The following is an 18,465-nucleotide window of genomic DNA, read 5'->3' on the forward strand; positions in this document are numbered from 1 at the left end:
ACGAGGTTGGGGAATAAAATGTCTTACAACTTTACAAACAATTGATAAAATGACACCAAAATAAAAGCACATGTAAACCTCGATGTTGTCAGTTTTTTCCATAGCCAGTGGGACACTTCACTAGTCACGTGACGAGGCTAGCATGAAAACAAGGCTGAGAAATGAAACTTCGTATACTTTTATTAACTGTGGATAAAACGAAACCAAAAAAACAGGAGACATATAACTCAATGTTTCCAGTGTTATCCTAAGCCAATGGGATACGACACTAGTCACGTGACGAATCTAACATGAAAACGAGGCTGCAAAATAAAGCTTTTTACAGTTCGTATAACTGTGAATAAACCAAAACCAAAATAACAGGGATATAAAACGCAATGTTGTGAGTGTTTGCCTAATCCAGTGGGACACTGCCACTAGTCAGGTCACACAGCTAGCATGAAAGCGAGGCTGAGCAATGAACGTATTATAACGCTATCAACTGTGGGTAAAACGAAAACCAAAATGACAGGAAATATGAACCTCAATGACTTCAGTTTTGGCCTTAGGCAAACACTCACTCAGTAGTGGCTGAATTCGGTATTCTCTGGCATTTTACGTGTCTAATCACGTGGCTAAAGTAACATAGAAATGTGCTGATGGTTTGTAAAATTTTTGAATGGTCCTTTAATCTCGATTAAGAAACTGTATTTACATCCAGCATCCAATGTTTTACAGATAAGAGATCGATGTTTCAGCTGTGGTGTACAAGAAATTGTCATGCATATTTTGTCAAAGTTCCCCACTGTCTGAACAATTACATAAATCGGTGGAGTTTAGCTCAGCATCTCTCCTTAGCGTATTTGCTCTTAACAAGGTAGATAATTGCGTTTGTGGTAGTTTCGTCATGACAGGCACCCAACCATTTTCATCTACCGTCCAGCCAAAGTTTTCTGGGGATGGAAGGGTGGATTTGCGACTTCGTCATTATTCCACAACGGAAGTTGGTACTAAGCTCTTACTATTGCTTCAATTAGTGCAGCTTGGGTTGGTGGTAGCCTTTCTGACTGCGCTTGCTTTTTTCGAAACAACCACCATCTCAGCTATTTCACCGTACAAATATTTGTCCTTGGTAGATCTACATCTACATTTTATTACGTCGGTAAAGTCGATTAGACATCACACCAACTTTTTGTAAGAAGTAGAACACATGGCAAGTAGCAAAAATGGAATAGGTGAACCTATTTATGTATGTACAGATATAAAAAGAAATATATCAAAATGAATAGACTTAATAAATACAACATCCTAGTTGTGTCTCATTCATATCTCAGATAATTTGCTAAATTTGTTTTAAAACAGTTCAGTGACTTAGAATTTACAATCTCTGAAGGCAAAGAATTCCATTCACATATGGATCTAGGAAAGAAAGAGAACTTGAAGACATTCTTTCTATAAATTTTGGGTTTTCTATACTTAAACGCATGGCTCCCATGTGTTCTGGTCTCGCTATTCGTCGGCACGAAGTTTTTCGATCTGTTTTAATACCTACCAGACTACCATACTAAGTATCCCATTCCAGTCCCCCAAGCATATCTGTATCGCTGGCTGTTCGGTTGAAATTCTAGAGGCAAAAACGTGCCGCCTTTCTTTGAACTCTTTCTAATGTGTGCACGTCTTTCTCGTAGTACAGGTCCCAAGAGGCGCTCGCATACTCTAGTTTAGGTCCAACAATGGAGCAATATGGAGATTCATTCACATTCTTGAGGCAATTCCAGAGATTACGTGTAATCAACCCTAGGGTCTTACTAGCATTTGTTGAGATTGGAGCAATATGCTGGGACCTCTTCAACTTGCTCTTCACGGTAACTCCAGATACGAGATAGATTCAACTTGATTAAGTTTAGTTGCAAAAAAATGTATACTTGCTCTTTGGTGGATTTTGTTTCGTCGAGATGCAAAGAATTTTACATTGTGAGGGTTTGAACTCAATTCGTCATCGGTGCTGCCATTCCTCTAATTTGGGCAGATCTTTCTGTCGTTGATCGTAATTTGCATCGTTTGCGAGAATATGATACAACAGTGCGTCATCAGCAAAGAGTTTCACTTCAGAATGCAGTCCATTGGGCAGGTCATTTACATACGTCAACAATATAGAAGAGGGCCCAAAACTGTTCCCTGTGAGACCCCAGAGGTAACAGGGGAAGCTTTAGATGCCCAGCTGGGACATAAACTTCTTGATTAAGGCCATCGTCTCTCTGATGGGATCTCACTTACTCCAAGAGCCAAAAAGCCACTGAGGAATTCATCTTCGTCACCTTGTATGGACATTTTCCAGCCGGATGCCTTTCCTTTTCCAGTTAAGACTCAGAAAAGCATCCTGTGTTGCCAGATCCGTTTGAAACATGAAAGGCAGGAAGGGCTGCTGCTTTTTCAGGGCAAAGAGCGTGAAACATTGTTTCATGCTTGATCTCGCGATGATTCTGGCCCGTGCTGGTGACGAATGAGGTGTTTTTGCAGAGATGTGGGTAACGTCTATCAGACAAGACAGAGACATCTGTTTCGGGAGAATGAAAGGCATCTTGTTGGAAAACGTTCATAGAAGCTGATGAAGAAGTCATCAGTGGCTTTTCAGCTCTTGGAGTAAGTGCAATTCCCAGCAGAGAGATGACGGCCTTAATTGAGAAGTTTGTGTGCCAGCTGTATGTAACAAGGACATATATTTGTACGGTGAAAGAACTGAGATGGTGGGTGATTGTTTCGAAAGAAGCAAGCCCAGTCAGAAAGGCTACCACCAACCCAAGCTGCAAGTCAAGCAATCGTAATAGCTCACTATCAACTTCTAGTGTGGAATTATGACGAGGTCGCAAATCCCACTCCAGAAACCTTTGGCTTGACAGCGAATGAAAATGGATGGGTGCCTGTCATTACCTACCTTGTAACGTGCAAATGCGCCAAGGAGAGATGCTCAACAAAACGCTGCCAATGTAGAAAAGCATGGACTAAACTGCACCGATTTATGTAGTTGTTCAGACATTTGGAAACTTTGTGAAAATATGCAAGACAACGATGGTGATGATGACGGTGGTGATGATGACGATGGCGATGATGATGATGATGGTAATGATGATGACGATGAAGATTAAGAGGAAGATTTTTATGACTAGGTTTCATGGGAAGATAGTGAAAGTAAAACAAAATTAGTGTTGGACACACTGAAATATTTCTGTATGAGCATTTTACTTAGCTGACCACTTCACAGTAAAAAGAGTTAAGCTATTAACTATTTCGTCACTTTTAAAGATTGGTTAAAGCGAGAGCATCTAATATCCTGGTCTGGTCACAAAATTTCTTGTACACCACAGCTGAAAAATCGATCTCTTATCTGTAAAACATTGGATGCTGGATGTAAATACAGTATCTTAATCGACATTAAAGGATTGAAGGACCATTCAAAAATTTTACAAACCATCAGCACATTTCTGTGTTACTTTGGCCACGTGATTAGACACGTAATATGCCAGAGAATACCGAATTCAGCCACTACTGAGTGAGTGTTTGCCTAAGGCCAAAACTAAAGTCATTGAGGTTCATATTTCCTGTCATTTTGGTTTCGTTTTACCCACATTTGATAGCGTTATCAGGCGGTGAGCGTTATAATCAGTTATTGCTTAGCCTCACTTTCATGCTAGCTATGTGACGTGACTAGTGGCTGGGTCCCACTGGGTTAGGCAAACACTCACAACATTGCGTTTTATATCCCCGTTATTTTGGTTTTGGTTTATTCACAGTTATACGAATTGCAAGAAGCTTTATTTAGCAGCCTTTTTTTCGTGTTAGATTCGTCACGTGACTAGTGTCGTATACCATTGGCCTAGGCTAACATTGGAAACATTGAGTTGTATGTCTCCTGTTATTTTGGTTTCGTTTATCCACAGTTAATAAAGGTATAAGAGGTTTCATTTCTCAGCCTTGTTTTCATGCTAGCTTCGTCACGTGACTAGTGAAGTGTTCCACTGGCTATGATGGAAAAAACTGACAACATCGAGGTTTACATGTGCTGTTATTTTGGTGTCATTTTATCAACTGTTTGTAAAGTTGTAAGACATTTTATTCGCCAACCTCGTTTTCGTGCATAGTCTGTTAGGCTAATTTTTTACTCCCCACCCCCGAAAAGCCTCGTTGCGGGTTACAAAACTGGCAACAAGATTTGATTGCCGGTTGGATATAATTTCAACTGAAAAAAAGAATGCGAGGTTTGTACACCAGAGTGAACAAGACAAAAATCAACTTTTAACAGAGGCAGAGGCGAAAGCCACAAAAGTTCAACAAGTTGGGCTGTAAAAGTTTTTAAAGGTATGAAAGAACGTAGAAAAACAAATTACTTCGTTACGAATAAGAGAAATCACTGCGAACTGAAATAGCGGGAGTTCGTTTAGGTAAGACAAAACAAAGCAACTAGAAAAAAACCCAGTTTTTTTAGCACAAATAAACACCCGTGTTCTATACGATTTGTAATACGTTTCGGTATCATCTGCACTAGCATATTGTAAATTGACGCTTTATTTATGTGGAATGGTAGTCTTAAAGAAACTACACTTTTTGTCATAGAATAGAGGGCTCAAAAATTGCCACGCTTACTTGAGCTACAAGAAATGGACGACAAACAACTGAATTAAAGTCTCTCATCGTTTTACACCGAAGTTCCAAGTAAAAAGGGCGAAGAATACAGAAAGTCGTTGCTAATTTCGTTTTTTTCTGAACTTATTTGCGAAACTGTTTCGTAAACAGTTTCACGGACATTTTGCCGATTGGTAATGATTTTAAAAGTAGTTCGCAACATTCAAGATTTTGTTCTTGTAAGGAGTTTATCGATGTTTACATATGTTTGTCTGATTTTGTCTTTTCAGTTCATTAAAGAGTTAAAAATGAACTTTTTGTTTTGTTAAAGAAATAAAAAAAGGATTGTGTTTTATCTATAAGGAAAAAGTTTTTAAAAAAATGTAAAACTATGTCGATTGATTTTTAATTTGATCGTTTCAGAACAATTAAGGGCACCCGTTTTTGCGTTTCTATTTTATAAAAGAAATAAAAAAACTTGTTCCTCGTGCATTGTCGAGTTATATAAGCACTTGGGAATTTTCAAGAACACTCTAGAAGTGCGAGAAACACTCGCCTGCGGTTCTTGCTTCTCTAGCACTTCTCTCGTGTTGTTAAAAATTCCCGCGTGCTTATATAACTCAACAATGCACTCGGCGCGTTTTTTATTAATTTAGTGTTGTTTTTTTCTTTTAGGGATTCGGGGGCAAGTTGGTCAGTGGGAGATCAAAATATTCACCCGAAGATGCGGAAAGAAATGTAGTTGATCAGCTGTCAAAGTTGTTTACCGAGAAAATGAACCAACAAAACACAAGGTACAAGTATTTTATATATTCGTTATTTGTTTGTTTGTTTTCATTAGTCACTCGCACAACATAACATTTAACGCGTTAAAAAAAAAGTTGTTAATGAAATTATAAATTAATGTGTCACGAAAGCCTAACGCAGCTGGGAGCTTACATTAATAGCCTTCCTTAAGCAAGATTACTAATCACCTGCTTGAGTACAGAGTGTAAAGAACACAAAACTTAAGCAACAGAACTACTATCAATGAGATAATTTTTTGAGATTTTTTTAAGAAACAAATAATAAAGAAGGGCAGGTTAGTGAAATAAGCGACGAATTCCAGATTGTTAGTCCTCGATAAAGGATTCTGATACTGCTATTCGTTCTACAAAAAAAGTGGTTTATACTGAGAGGCTAGTTAAGTTCCATATTGGTGGACCTGATTACTGCTTAAAGCTACCAGGTAGAAGATATAGTAATACAAAAACATAAAAGTAGCAACAGAAATTAAAAAAACGAATTAAGACGGAATCAATTAGGAAATTGAGTAATTTTAATTCTCAGTGGACAAAAACCTTGTACCAGAATATTTTAAGCCATATCGCATTCTTTTGTACACTTTCCAAGGGCTATAAATGTAATAAGTTATATGAAATAACTCCAAAGAAAAGGTTCTTATAGGAGCCCGAGAAAATAATTTCAAATTTCTCAGGAATTGAGAAAACACAGGTAATTTTAAATTGCCATTAGTAAGATTTCATTTTGTGAAATTTGAAGCTTTTGAAGTTTGTTTTCTTGGGCTCCCTTAAGACCCTTTGCTTTTGAGTTATTTTATATAACTTATTACATTTGTAGCCTTCGAAAAGTGTAAAAAAACCAATGCAATATGCTTGAAATTATTCTGGTATTCTACTGAAAATTAAAATTATTTAATTTTGTAATGGATTCCATCTTAATGCTATATAGTCAAGGATTTTAAGTTGGCTAAGTATAGGTGCGGTATTGGTTAGAAAGTGAGCTTTTGCTATGAGCCGCTCTATGCGCTTTTGCAAAAGGTAAATACAGTTTAGGTTGGAGTAGTAGGTGGAGGACCAGGCAACATTACAGTATGTTAGGTAATATAAGGTCAGCAAGGTTTTGAATGATAGATAAAAGCCGGCTTTCGTAATAATCCCCACAGTTTTTGACCTTTCTTTTTGATAATATACTAATATGAGGTTTCCAGGATAGGTGCTGATCAATAATAACACCAAAGAATTTAGTTTCCGCTACTTGCATAATCACAGTAGTTTCCATTACAAGACGAACATCAGCAGGTTGAGTATGATCGTCCGGGTGAACGTAGTCCTGAATAGGACTGTTGTTGACAGAGACTGACGTTTTGACAACCTGTGCGATAGTCATCTTCAAAGTAAAGTGAGTTGTATCACGTCAGTTGATGGTATTTGAAAAATTCTGGTTATTGATGTGATTGGTCAATCAATGTTATTGGCCGTCTATCAGTTAAGCCGTGATGTTATTGGATTCGAAGACTCGTAATGTCATTGGTGCGTTTTGATCCGTCTATTGTCACAGTGAAACAGTCGTTTATTGTTAGTCAAATTGTCGGTTGTCCAGTCATTCTCTCGTAGTTAGTTTTGCTTGAGTTCGTCAATAAGGCGTTTGTACGGTACCAGTAATTGTTGACTACGATTCAGTGACGTTTGTTCTAATAAACGAGCTTTTTAAAGTGAGTCGTTGATACTAGTCTGTAGAATACGCAATACATGTGGCAGTCCCAGTCGATTTGATGTTTCGTCTGTAAATGGTGTCCAGTAATGTGAACGTGTTAACGTCATCATTTCTTGTCGCTCGTTTGTGTTCGGTCAGTCGCGTGCTAAGGTTTCTGCCGGTCTCACTGATGTAAGTAGCCTGGCAGTCGCAACATTTGATCTTGTATACTGCTCCCTGTCTGTCCTCCGGTTTGTCTCTTTCCTTGACGTTAGTAAGTAGTCGTCGTAAAGTGGTTTTAGGTTTGTGTGCAACACGTATATAGTCAGGTTGTAGTATACGTGCGATAGTTTCACAGGTGCCTCTGATGTACGGTATAGTCGCTGTCGTAACAGGGGCGAAGTTGACGTTGGTCTGAGTGTTGGAATCAGCCTTGCTGTGAGTGTTTCGTCTGATAAAGTCTGCGTTGTAGTTGTTTTTACAAAAACCGTTGTTCAGTTTAGGTAGTCAGTCTCGTCTTGTAGGCTGTCAGGCGAGTCGCAAACTAATTGCGCTCGTCTCGTCACAAGTTCGTATGGTTGTAGCCTTGTGAGAGGTCGGGTTGTACGATGACTGGTCTAGTAATCTGTCGGTATGTGTCGGCTTTCTGTAATTGCCGTTCGTAGTCTGTTTTTGTCCCGAGTGACCAAGTAGTCTAGAAAAAGTATTTTACTATTTTCCTCGATTTCCTCGGTAAACTGTATGTCCCCGTTCGGTTTGTTAAGGTGATTGTGAAAATCGTCTATTTCGTCCTTGTGTACAGTGGTGAAAGTGTCGACAACGTAGCGTAACCAAAGAGGTTTAGTTTGCATATGAGCAGCTAGCGCTTGTTCCTCGATGTTTTGCATAACTATTTCTGCCACAACAACAGAAACTGGAGAGCCCATAGCTGTACCGTATAGCTGTTTGTAGTGTTTGCCGTTGCACTATAAGTACGTCGAAGTTAGGCAGAGGTTGAGTATCTCCATAATGTCGCCCGTAGGTAGTGGTAGTTCAATAGTAAAGTTCCTAACAGCTTTTTCCGTGCAGTCTAGAGCCAGTTAAAGTGAAATACTGGTAAACAGTGATTTCACATCAAGAGACACAAGTTTTCGGTCGTCAGGTATCTATACTGTCTTGATGGCGCCAATAAAATTCTCAGTAGACTGAAGTTTATGTCTAGATTCGTCAGTCAAAGGTTTCAGTACGTTAGTTAAGTATCTTGCATTGACAGTTGGTATGTCGGGGACCCACGGAAACAATCTATGGGCCGCATAGGTATGTTGGGTTTGTGTAAATGTAGGTAGCCTATACGTATATTGGGTGGCTGCGGAACACTACACCTCAGTCTGTTGTAGCGTCGAAAGTAGATCTTGTCGGTTTTCTTCAGAGTATTAAAGCAGTTTGTTGTTAAGTTTGCGTTGCAGTGCCGCTTTCGGGTCTCGTTTAAGTACCTCTTAGGTCAGTTTGTCGTTAACAAGGGCGTCTTTTTTGTTGTTGTAGTCTGTCTTGTCCATAACAACAGTCACCCGTACCTCTCTGGGGGAAGTATGACTATGTTCTCGTCGGTTTTCAGTTTCAGGTTTCAAGTTGCTGTTCGGTAGAGAGGCTGGTTGTAAAGTAGAGGTCACTTTACTTCTGATGTTATCCTTAGTCGATTCTGATAGCTCGTGTTGACGAGACAGAACGGCCTCAACGCTAAGTACAATAGCCTCAGTTGGCATTTGTTTAGGTGTCACCGGGTGTTTAAGTCCCTAGGAAAATAGTTGTGTTTCAGTCTCATCTGAGGGACGGAAAGAAATATTCCTGACCCAGTTAGCGTCTGTTTTACGTCGTTTAGGGATTTTTGTGTCTTGCAGTCGTGTCCTTTTCTGTTTCTTTTTCGCCCGGTCCTGTTCAGCTGTCCGTCAATGCGTTTGTCAGCAACTAGTCTGTATAGCGCTAATTACTTCACGGAAAGAAAGCAATTCGTGCACTTTGATTCTCAGTCATCTGAAGAGCTTGCCGTAACTTCTGGAGTGCCGCAGGGGTCCATCCTCGGACCCCTGTTATTTATTGTGCACATTTATGACCTATCACGTTGTGTCAAACACTGTCACGGGACGAAAAATTGGATTTACAACACTTTTGACACGCGTCAAAAGTTAAATCAAATATGGTATTGGCTTTGACGTCACCTTTGACGCGCGTCAAAGATGTCGCCAAATATATAACCTCTGTGCTTACTCCTTTGACCTCGGTAAAGGTGAAGTCAAATTGGTAACAACTTTGACTTCTCCTTTGACGTGCGTCAAAGATCAAGTCAAATGCATCAATGCTTTGCTATTCCTTTAACCCTTATCAAAGGCGTTGTCAAATATGCTGGTAACCTTGACTTTACCTTTGACGCACGTCAAAGATAAAGTCAAAAGAGTAGTGGCTGTGACCACACCTTTGATACTAGTCAAAAATGAAGTCAAATACGACCGCTACACTTTTACAACACTTTTGAATGGTGTCAAGGGTTAGAGCAAATATGCAATGAATTACTTCTACAAACACTTATGTCGAAACTGATTTTAAGAAAGGAAATTAGCTGTATTTGAATGCTGTTTTAAAGATATTTATACGACAATACCGAACACAGACTGGTAATCATTGTAATTGGTGTTTATAATTATTTTTGAAAATGTTCTGGAATATGTACTTTTTCGAGGTGAATTAAGTGAGTTTTGTTTTTGTCTTATCTTGAGTGGATCATTTTCCCCTTGATCGATTAATATACGATGAATAAATGATAGCGACGCAAAACAATGACTCAACAACTGGACGATGGAAGACTGAACCCAAGCAAGACACCCTGTTTTTGGCGCGAAATTGTCGCGGCTGCAAACTGTCTCCGCCGACAGGGCTTAAAAACGGCTGGACATGCGCATTAAAACTCTGGGGTTCTTCCCGCCATTCGATTTTCAAAATGGCGGACGACGAATGAAAATTCTACACGTCATTCTGACGGCTATTTGCGACATCTTGCTCGCCCAAGGCCTTCAAATTCTGCGTCACTGAACACAACGAAGACTGTTGTTTGGGTTTGATGCACGACGGCGCAAATCGGAACGGTGGTGTGATTTTAATGAAGCGATCAACACAACGCCTTTTAAAACAATATTTCACCTTTTCAGAATTCAGTCAAGGTACAGTTTTGCCGTGATATAAGGTGGTCTCGGCTTCTATAAGGTTTTAAAGTGCATTTTCTTGTAGCTTATTCATTCTTGTACAAAATATCAAATATGACTTTTTTTTCGTTCTGATGAAAATTTTTTATCGCTTCTTGTTCGTGGGCGTCGTTGACTTTGCATATGGATGAAATGAAGGTGCAGTTCGTGAGTACAGAACATTGCATTTTTCTGTTTTTGCTGTCTTTACTCTCATCTCTTGCGGCTGGTAAGAGAAACTGAAATAGGATTCCGGCCGATAGTTGAAAGATTAGTTCATATTTACTGTATATTTAGGCGTACAAAGTCTTGTACACACTGTTGATAACCATAATTTTGCTTTGTTTTGTAAGTGACGGTGTTCAGAAAACTTGAAATTATTAAACTTCATGCGACTTCATTGTGTACCATGTTGAGTTTTAATTTCCTGTCACCGCGAGCTACACTCTGCGGCTGGCCGCGTGCGTCTCCAATGTTATGATGTTATTTGAGCTTATAACCAGCCTGTCATCGGCCTATTTTTAATCTTTTTCATGATGTTTTGTTTTTATGAGAGAAGGCTCAATTCCGGCCTGTTGGAGACGTGTTTGTATATACGGGTATAGAAGGACGATCCCGTGGTTATTTTGGAAGTGTATCTGTTTGTAAAAGTACCATTTGCAGAAAACTAAAGGAAACAAACGAAACTGTTGCTCATGAACGTCCACAGACCAGAGCCCAAAGTATGGAGAACTCAAACAAACGTTTGTAATCCTGGAGAAGGAAAGGGGCCTGGGAAAGGAAAGAGAATTTAAATAATACTTCTAGAAAAAATAAGGTAGCCATTGTAGTTTTTGTACACAATTGCAAACAAGACATATACATGTGTACTTTGGACCTATTTACACCATTACTGATGTATACAAAATGCATCCAATCACCGTATTGATCATGAGACTCTGTTATGTATTATGTCATATCTGACAGACATTTTTCAGCAAAAGTGCTCAACTCCAGAGGACTTTCTGAACGATACTATAATATTGTAGAAGAGAAAATTGAAAGGTAACCACTTCTAAAAGTCCTTTTAACAGTCCCGAGCAAATATACACAATTGACTGTAAGAAATTAAGTAAATTAAAGTTTTATCTCTGTAGTACATAGGCAATTCTCACAAGTAACATGAAAATGGCAACTGCAGTTACATCATTACTTCTGCCTTATTGTAAAATTCTTTTTCATAAGGGAGAGGGGGGGAGGGGGGCACATTATTTAGCACACTGTTCCTACAATTCCACAAGGCTCTCATCAGACACTATAACAATGGAGGAAAAACTCTATGTCCCATCTAAAATGGAAAATGCTTGTGACAAGCATGCAGCTGGAACTTAACAAGACATTTTTGATGCAATATTCATTGATGAAAACCACACCCTTTCAGAGAAAAGAAGAAAGCCCCAAAAATCAAGGGTTGCATGCGGCAGTCTTGCATAGCCTGAGTTTGTTCCGAAACCAAGTAGTTTACTACAAGTAATAGCCAAATATTTCAGTAGAGCCAAGAGGTTTCTAAAATAGGGCTATACATGCAAAAACTGCGAAATGTACATGAAGTACAAAACTAAGTAGTCTGAGTAAAAAAAAAAGTAATTTTTTGACTGTTGCTGGTCATTCTGACCAGCCAAAGAAAATCAGCTCGGTTAAGTCTATTGTTTGAGGGGTCATGTCCAAAATATTAAAAATAATACGATGATTTATACCAGGAGGATAATTTAAACATAGTAGCTTAAAAAGAAAAAATATAAATAAATTCAACTCCATTAGCAGTGTACATGTCCACTCAAAATGGCTGGCAAACCAAGAGTTAGTCTGGACAAATGGTCACCTTGGCCTGACATTGTTTATTGATTGGCAGTTATTTTGAGCCCTGGTAGCAACCAGCGAAACGAAACAAAACATTAAACAAGCAGTCATTGAAGCCAAGCGAGTGGCTGACCAACTACAAGTAATGGCTGGGCAGCTAGACCGCTTGGCTAACCAAATCTTAAGACAAGCCGGGAAACAATTTAAATGTGAAAATAATGTTCAATTTAGAGAGCAGTACTAAAGATGTGCCAAAAGACAGAAAAGAAACTTAGTGGTGTACATCTAGGTAAAAACTGCAAAACAATGTATTACAGAATATTTTTTTCTTTGGTCTTTTGCACCATTCAATTCTAACTTCCCCTGTTTTCTCTCTTTTTTCTCTATCAACTGCTCCTCTTCATTATGCACTCTGGGACATCTCTTCTTCACTACTGTGTCTTTACTGAACTATGCAAGAGAAAAATTCCCCATATCTGCTGATCTTCAAAGTCGTGTACTCCTGGACTTTTCTTCTATCTTCTTCATAACTTTCTGTCAAAGCATAATATATTTTCATCAGGCATAATAATTTTTAAACAGCTATGTAAATACAGACCACCACCTCTATCCCCCATCCCCTCTCCACATCCTTCCCAAAAGAATTAAATAGATGATTTCAATTATTATATTAAAGATGAAACAACAACAACAAGATATTAATTTGAGGAGGACTCGGAAAAAAAAAAAAAATCCGAGTCCCAGATGGGATTTGAACCCACGACCCTCCGTGATCTAGTCGGATGCTCTAACCACTTGAGCTACTGGAGACTCTATGGTGAGCAAGGGCCAATTTGTGGGTCTCAACTGGAACCGCATCACGCGGCTACACAGCCAAGTAATGATAGGCACTTCAATGATAGGCATTTCAATTATTCCTTGAATTATTGCTGTAGCACTGGGCTGCAGTGTGGTTTGTGAACTATTGTGATTATTGACCTGATATGTGGTTACTGAACTACTTTTTTTCCAGGCAATAAAAATAAATACCATATGTAAGACTATAAATGGCCATGCATGCACCTAGAATGGAATGTCATTAGGCTTGTGTATGTTTACTGAACTCGTAATGTCATTACTGAACTATTTGTCTTCATTGAACTACAACAAAAATAAGGAATGTTCAATTCCTGTGTGGGCAATGCCACCTGAAATAAGAACAACATTCCATGCACTCAGGGGTAGAACTATGACAATGAGTTTATTGAATGGTTCCTACCTCAGTGCACAAGTGCGAGAGGAAGGAAAAATTTGCCTGCACTGGTATTTTCGGCAGCAGAATTTTTTATAAACATCTTCAGTGACGTGTGGATGAAGAAGAGTGAAAATGCAAAAAAAATTCCAAAGAAAGAAAAAAGTATCAAGTATTGAAAAGATATAATATTTATACTGGTATTATTATTATTATTATTATCTACAGTCTCTGCATCTGTCACTCAAGAAATTTCTCGTCATGTAAACAAAGAAGTGAAAATTGATTCTATCTCAATAACCCGGCCAAGCCTTGCAGATATATTTTTAATTCTCATTAGTTTTTCAGCCCTAGGCTACTAGTTTCCATTTAGCAATCCTAATTTAGACCAGCATTGCTTTCCCCTTGGCTATGCTTTTCCTGGTCATGAGCCTAATTGTTGCCTGAAATGTGACATGCCAACCTATGTGCACAACAGCAACTTCGAAAACATAATTCAGTTGTGCATAACACAAACCAACAATCCCCAGACCACAGTTATTTCTGGACGGAGGGAGTAAACTGCCCCTCATGTTACCCTTTAATTTGTTGGTACAAAGGATGAAAGAACTGGCTCAGTCATTAAGCAGGTAAAAAGAAATGTGTTATCACGTGAACAGTGTTTCCTTACTATCTGATCTCGAGACTGATCGTTGTAACAATGAAAACAAGAAATTACTACATAAATTTTATATAATGCTTACTATTCATGAACCATTTGAGTTTTTTAGCATGTAAAAGAGAAAACAATAACTTGTACAACTTCAAGTAAGCTCACAAAATTTCAGCAAGCAAGCCACGCGTGATCATTGTCACAAACGTCGATACAAACATGCATTTAACATAACCAGAACGTTACAAAAAATATATTTCCAGATACCTTGCCGGAGATGATGACAATAACGATGGCGACGATAAAGATGATGACGAAGGGAATTCATTACACCAGAAAGCAGATGATGATGCAGAAGATTTCGACGAGGGCTGTTTAATATGATCCAGAAAAAGAAATTTCCCGCTTCGCGCATCTTTAAACGTACGAAATCAAATGTCAAGCTTGAGGGGCCGTCATCAATCCATGGAAAAGACTTCTCCAACACAAAACGGCTCTTCTAGAAGCCACTCCATACAAAACAGGCAATGACCAAAAGTCGCAAACCACTTGAGTTGTATGTTGTTGACGGTTGATTCCCTTGACGCTTACTTGCATCAAAACATGTTGCTCTTTTATCTATTGATTAAGTAGCCAAAACACTATGTTTTGTGTATTAGGAATTTAATACAAACTGATAAATCTCAACTACTGTAGCAACACGTCCTGATATGGTAAGAAATTTGAAAAATGCGCCGAAATACAGCTCCCAATCGGCCACCGATCGTCCGCCATATTGACAACAAGATCATTCATTCTTAACTTTCCGCATGCGTAGTAACTACGAGATCGCTTTTCACGTCACAACCTCTCGACCAATCAGCCGTTTTTAAGCCCTGTCTCTCCGCCCGCGCAAACAAACAAACTACGCAGATCTGAAGAAAACAAAAGCTGCTTTTTTGTACGAAGCAGTCCAGCTTTTTTTTAACAAATATTTTCGCCCTTATCTCTGATAGAGTTTAGACTACAAACTTGTTCAAAAGGTACGTGTCATTCTTTTCTATGTGTGCATGCAATAGTTCTTCTTCAAACTTCATAGTTGTTTTACTATGTTAAGCTTACAGAAACCAACTCCGAACAGGCGTGTATATCGTGCTTGGGAGCTTTTATGATCGTTAAATCTGGTTCAGTAAACTATAAAAATCTTTCTGTATCACAGTAGAGTTTACATTAGATCAAGCCCTTTTTCTTAATAGGGTTAATGCATTTCTGTAAAAGTAATGCCTGGCTTATATTTCACAATGCAATTCAACTCAAAACTTCATGCGAGAACCTACTAACATCAAGATTAACCAACTCTGGTTTTTCTAACAGTTTATATTTATCTGCGAGAACTACTCAGGTAATGAAATAATATAAGACTTATACATATATCTTTTTTCATTGACAGTGTACTTCAATAAAAATGTCTTTACCAGACTTTGATGGGCATATTACTGAAGCAAGTACATAAGCTTATTTGAACAGGATTCAGTGCAGTTTATCAGACAAAGAGGTGTGATTATTTGAAGACTTCGGATGTTTTACGAACGTGAGTATCTCTTCCTATTGATTTTTCTGGGTTCTATACGTAATGGGGCTCATACTGCATAATTAATTTTTAAAATATTCCATTGATTTTTTTACCACTACAGTGGCAGCTGGGTATGTTTCAACATTTAATAACAATCATTCAAACATACCGAGCTGTCCCTTCATTATTATTACTGGACAATAACTTTGGGGGTTAAAAAGGTAGAAAAATAGCCGCGTAGCAAGCTTTTCCGCGCGAGTTTTGTGCAAGAATGCAAAAAAAGAGGAAGGAGGGGCCGGGAGGGGCTAAATCGCGCAATAACTCGATTGGAAACGCTTGTTATGCAGGCTAGGTATAATATAAAGTGTTTCTTTAGTTTAATTTTAAGCTTTAGGCATAGAGGGAAATTTTGATTGAATTTTCCTGGACTTTATTATGTGATAATAAGGCTCGATTCAAACGTCAAATTTCACAGGTGACGAACTTAATGACAATACATGTACACGAAATGTGATGTTTCCATTCAAAAGCATTAGGTTCGCTACACATTTTTAACAGGGTCTTTAAGTTTTGATAAAGGTAAAGAGAAAGGGGGATTTTCTGAAGAAAAGGAGCGATAGTAAAAAGGGAGTGGGGCCAAAAAATTTATTTAAAACACTATGACTGAGCTTTTTATCTCAAATTTCTATATTTTTTTTACAATTATTTCACAGATAAAAGAAGCAAGGCAAAATGATAAGTCTCCAGTGGGAAAAAAAAGCACACGACAGAGGAAGATTGAAGTTAGATACATGGCGTTTGTCTTTCACTTACATCAAGAGTCAAAAGCCCTCTAGAATATACCGGTCATGAATTACGAATAGGTTTTCAGTGTAAGGGCTTGTGTAAGGGCCCTTACACCCTTACAGCAGTTTCAGATTATAATGCGGGATATATTAAGACGCTTACCTCTTCTTTTATCAAAGCAACAATGATCAAAGCAAAATGGCGTAGCGAGAACCCAGCCTTTTACAAGGGTCTAGGCTGTTGTCATGGCAACAGTAGTTTTTTGGGGGGAGGGGCATAATAATGCCTTTTTTATGACATTTGATTCCGGCAGGTGGTTTATTAGGCAACAAGGGTGGCTTTGTGAAATCGTCTATCCCGTTATGCTCGTTTCTATTTTGGTTTACTTGGTTAATTTTTTACCTGTTTTTTTTTTTTTTTTTTTGACATACATGAGTATTATCACAATTGTGTAGCCTCGGAGTTTTTACCAGATCTTATCGGAGAGTACAAGAAGTTTTTTTACGGAATTATTGCATTCAATTTTTTTCCTATTTTCTAGTTTCTTTCTTTAATACGCTTGGAGAAACTATAACGCAAGTTCTGTTTCATTTTTGTCTTTCATTTTAGGTTTCTTTTACGCTCGACTTCCTTTAATTTTAGTTATATTTTATTGCGTAACGCTTGTTTATGTCTTTTCCGTTCTCACCATATGCTTCATTGATACTGCAATAAACGAACTTTAATCGGATACGGAGCGTAGGGTTCATAACAGTGAACTCCACCCGTGGGAACCTAACAGGTGGACAGTACATTTTGTGCGAAACACACAACACCCATAGTCTAATTTATTTTGCAAGAGCAAAAACAGATGTATTTCTGGCGTTAACGGCTTGTCTTTTTGCTTGTTTTTACGCTTGCTTTGCTACCCAATCGTGTACGTTGCCCATGAGGTACCTATTATCTGGCCTACCAAAACAAACAAACAAAAAAACCCCAATTTTTCCCTATTTAATAGTGGCTCTTTTTTTTAAAAGCGATTTTGATAGGGGAGAGTTAAAAGGATAGCTTGCAGCCCTTACAGCCCTTACAGCCCTTACAGCCCTTACAGCCCTTACAGCCCTTACACCTTTACAGCCCTTACACCTTTACAGCCCTTACACCCTTACAACCCTTACAGCCCTTACAACCCTTACACCTTTACAGCCCTTACAGCCCTTACAACCCTTACACTTTTACAGCCCTTACACCCTTACAACCCTTACAACCCTTACAGCCCTTACACCTTTACAGCCGTTACAACCCTTACAGCCCTTACAACCCTTACACCTTTACAGCCCTTACACCCTTACAGCCCTTACAGCCCTTACAGCCCTTACAACCCTTACACCTTTACAGCCCTTACAGCCCTTACACCCTTACAACCCTTACAGCCCTTACAACCCTTACAACCCTTACACCTTTACAGCCCTTACAGCCCTTACAACCCTTACAGCCCTTACAACCCTTACACCTTTACAGCCCTTACAGCCCTTACAACCCTTACACCTTTACAGCCCTTACAGCCTTTACAACCCTTACAGCCCTTACAGCCCTTACAACCCTTGCATCTTTACAGCCCTTACACCCTTACAGCCCTTACAGCCCTTACACGTTCAACTCCAGTTATGGGACTTGAATTAATTTATAATTGCATCCCCTGGATCCATGTTTCTTCTAGCCTGCGTAGTATAAAGCAATCTGGGGACGTACGAGGTGCGAAAAACAAACATGTGCGTCCAGGAGCCCTATAGTCATGGGTTGCTAGCGTGTTGGACGAGCAAACTTTTTAAAACTTTCATGCTATGCTTGCAAAACTCAAAGAAAGTTATTTTTATCGTTCCCTGGTCAAATTGGTTTCATATCCCTCTTTTTAACTCGACAAGGACAATTTTTGTTTGGGGCACTAAGTATAATGGACTTTACCGTAGACCTAAAACAGCATTATTCTGTTAACATAGCCCCTTCAAAAAACACTAGTAGGTTCCAAAAGAGACAGCTGTGGCAACAAAAACTTAAAGAAATGACAAACACAACAAGAAAGAGAAAGTAATATCAATACTAGCACCTTTAATAACTTTTCAGTTCAATTTTTTCCATT

At 38.7% G+C, this 18,465-nt stretch overlaps 1 long non-coding RNA gene and 1 pseudogene across 1 annotated transcript; one reads left to right on the forward strand and one right to left on the reverse strand.

Annotated features, from left to right (window-relative positions):
• The window catches only part of LOC140941743 (transient receptor potential cation channel subfamily A member 1-like), a 171,050-nt pseudogene that overhangs the window by 90,422 nt on the left and 62,163 nt on the right, over positions 1–18,465 (forward strand).
• LOC140942238 (uncharacterized) lies at positions 12,098–14,773 on the reverse strand. Its single transcript, XR_012166515.1, has 2 exons — positions 14,276–14,773; positions 12,098–12,659 (listed from the first exon to the last, which is right to left on the reverse strand). It is a non-coding gene; the product is annotated as an uncharacterized lncRNA (long non-coding RNA).

This window comes from Porites lutea, chromosome 6, assembly GCF_958299795.1.
Source record: "Porites lutea chromosome 6, jaPorLute2.1, whole genome shotgun sequence".
NCBI lineage: Eukaryota > Metazoa > Cnidaria > Anthozoa > Scleractinia > Poritidae > Porites > Porites lutea.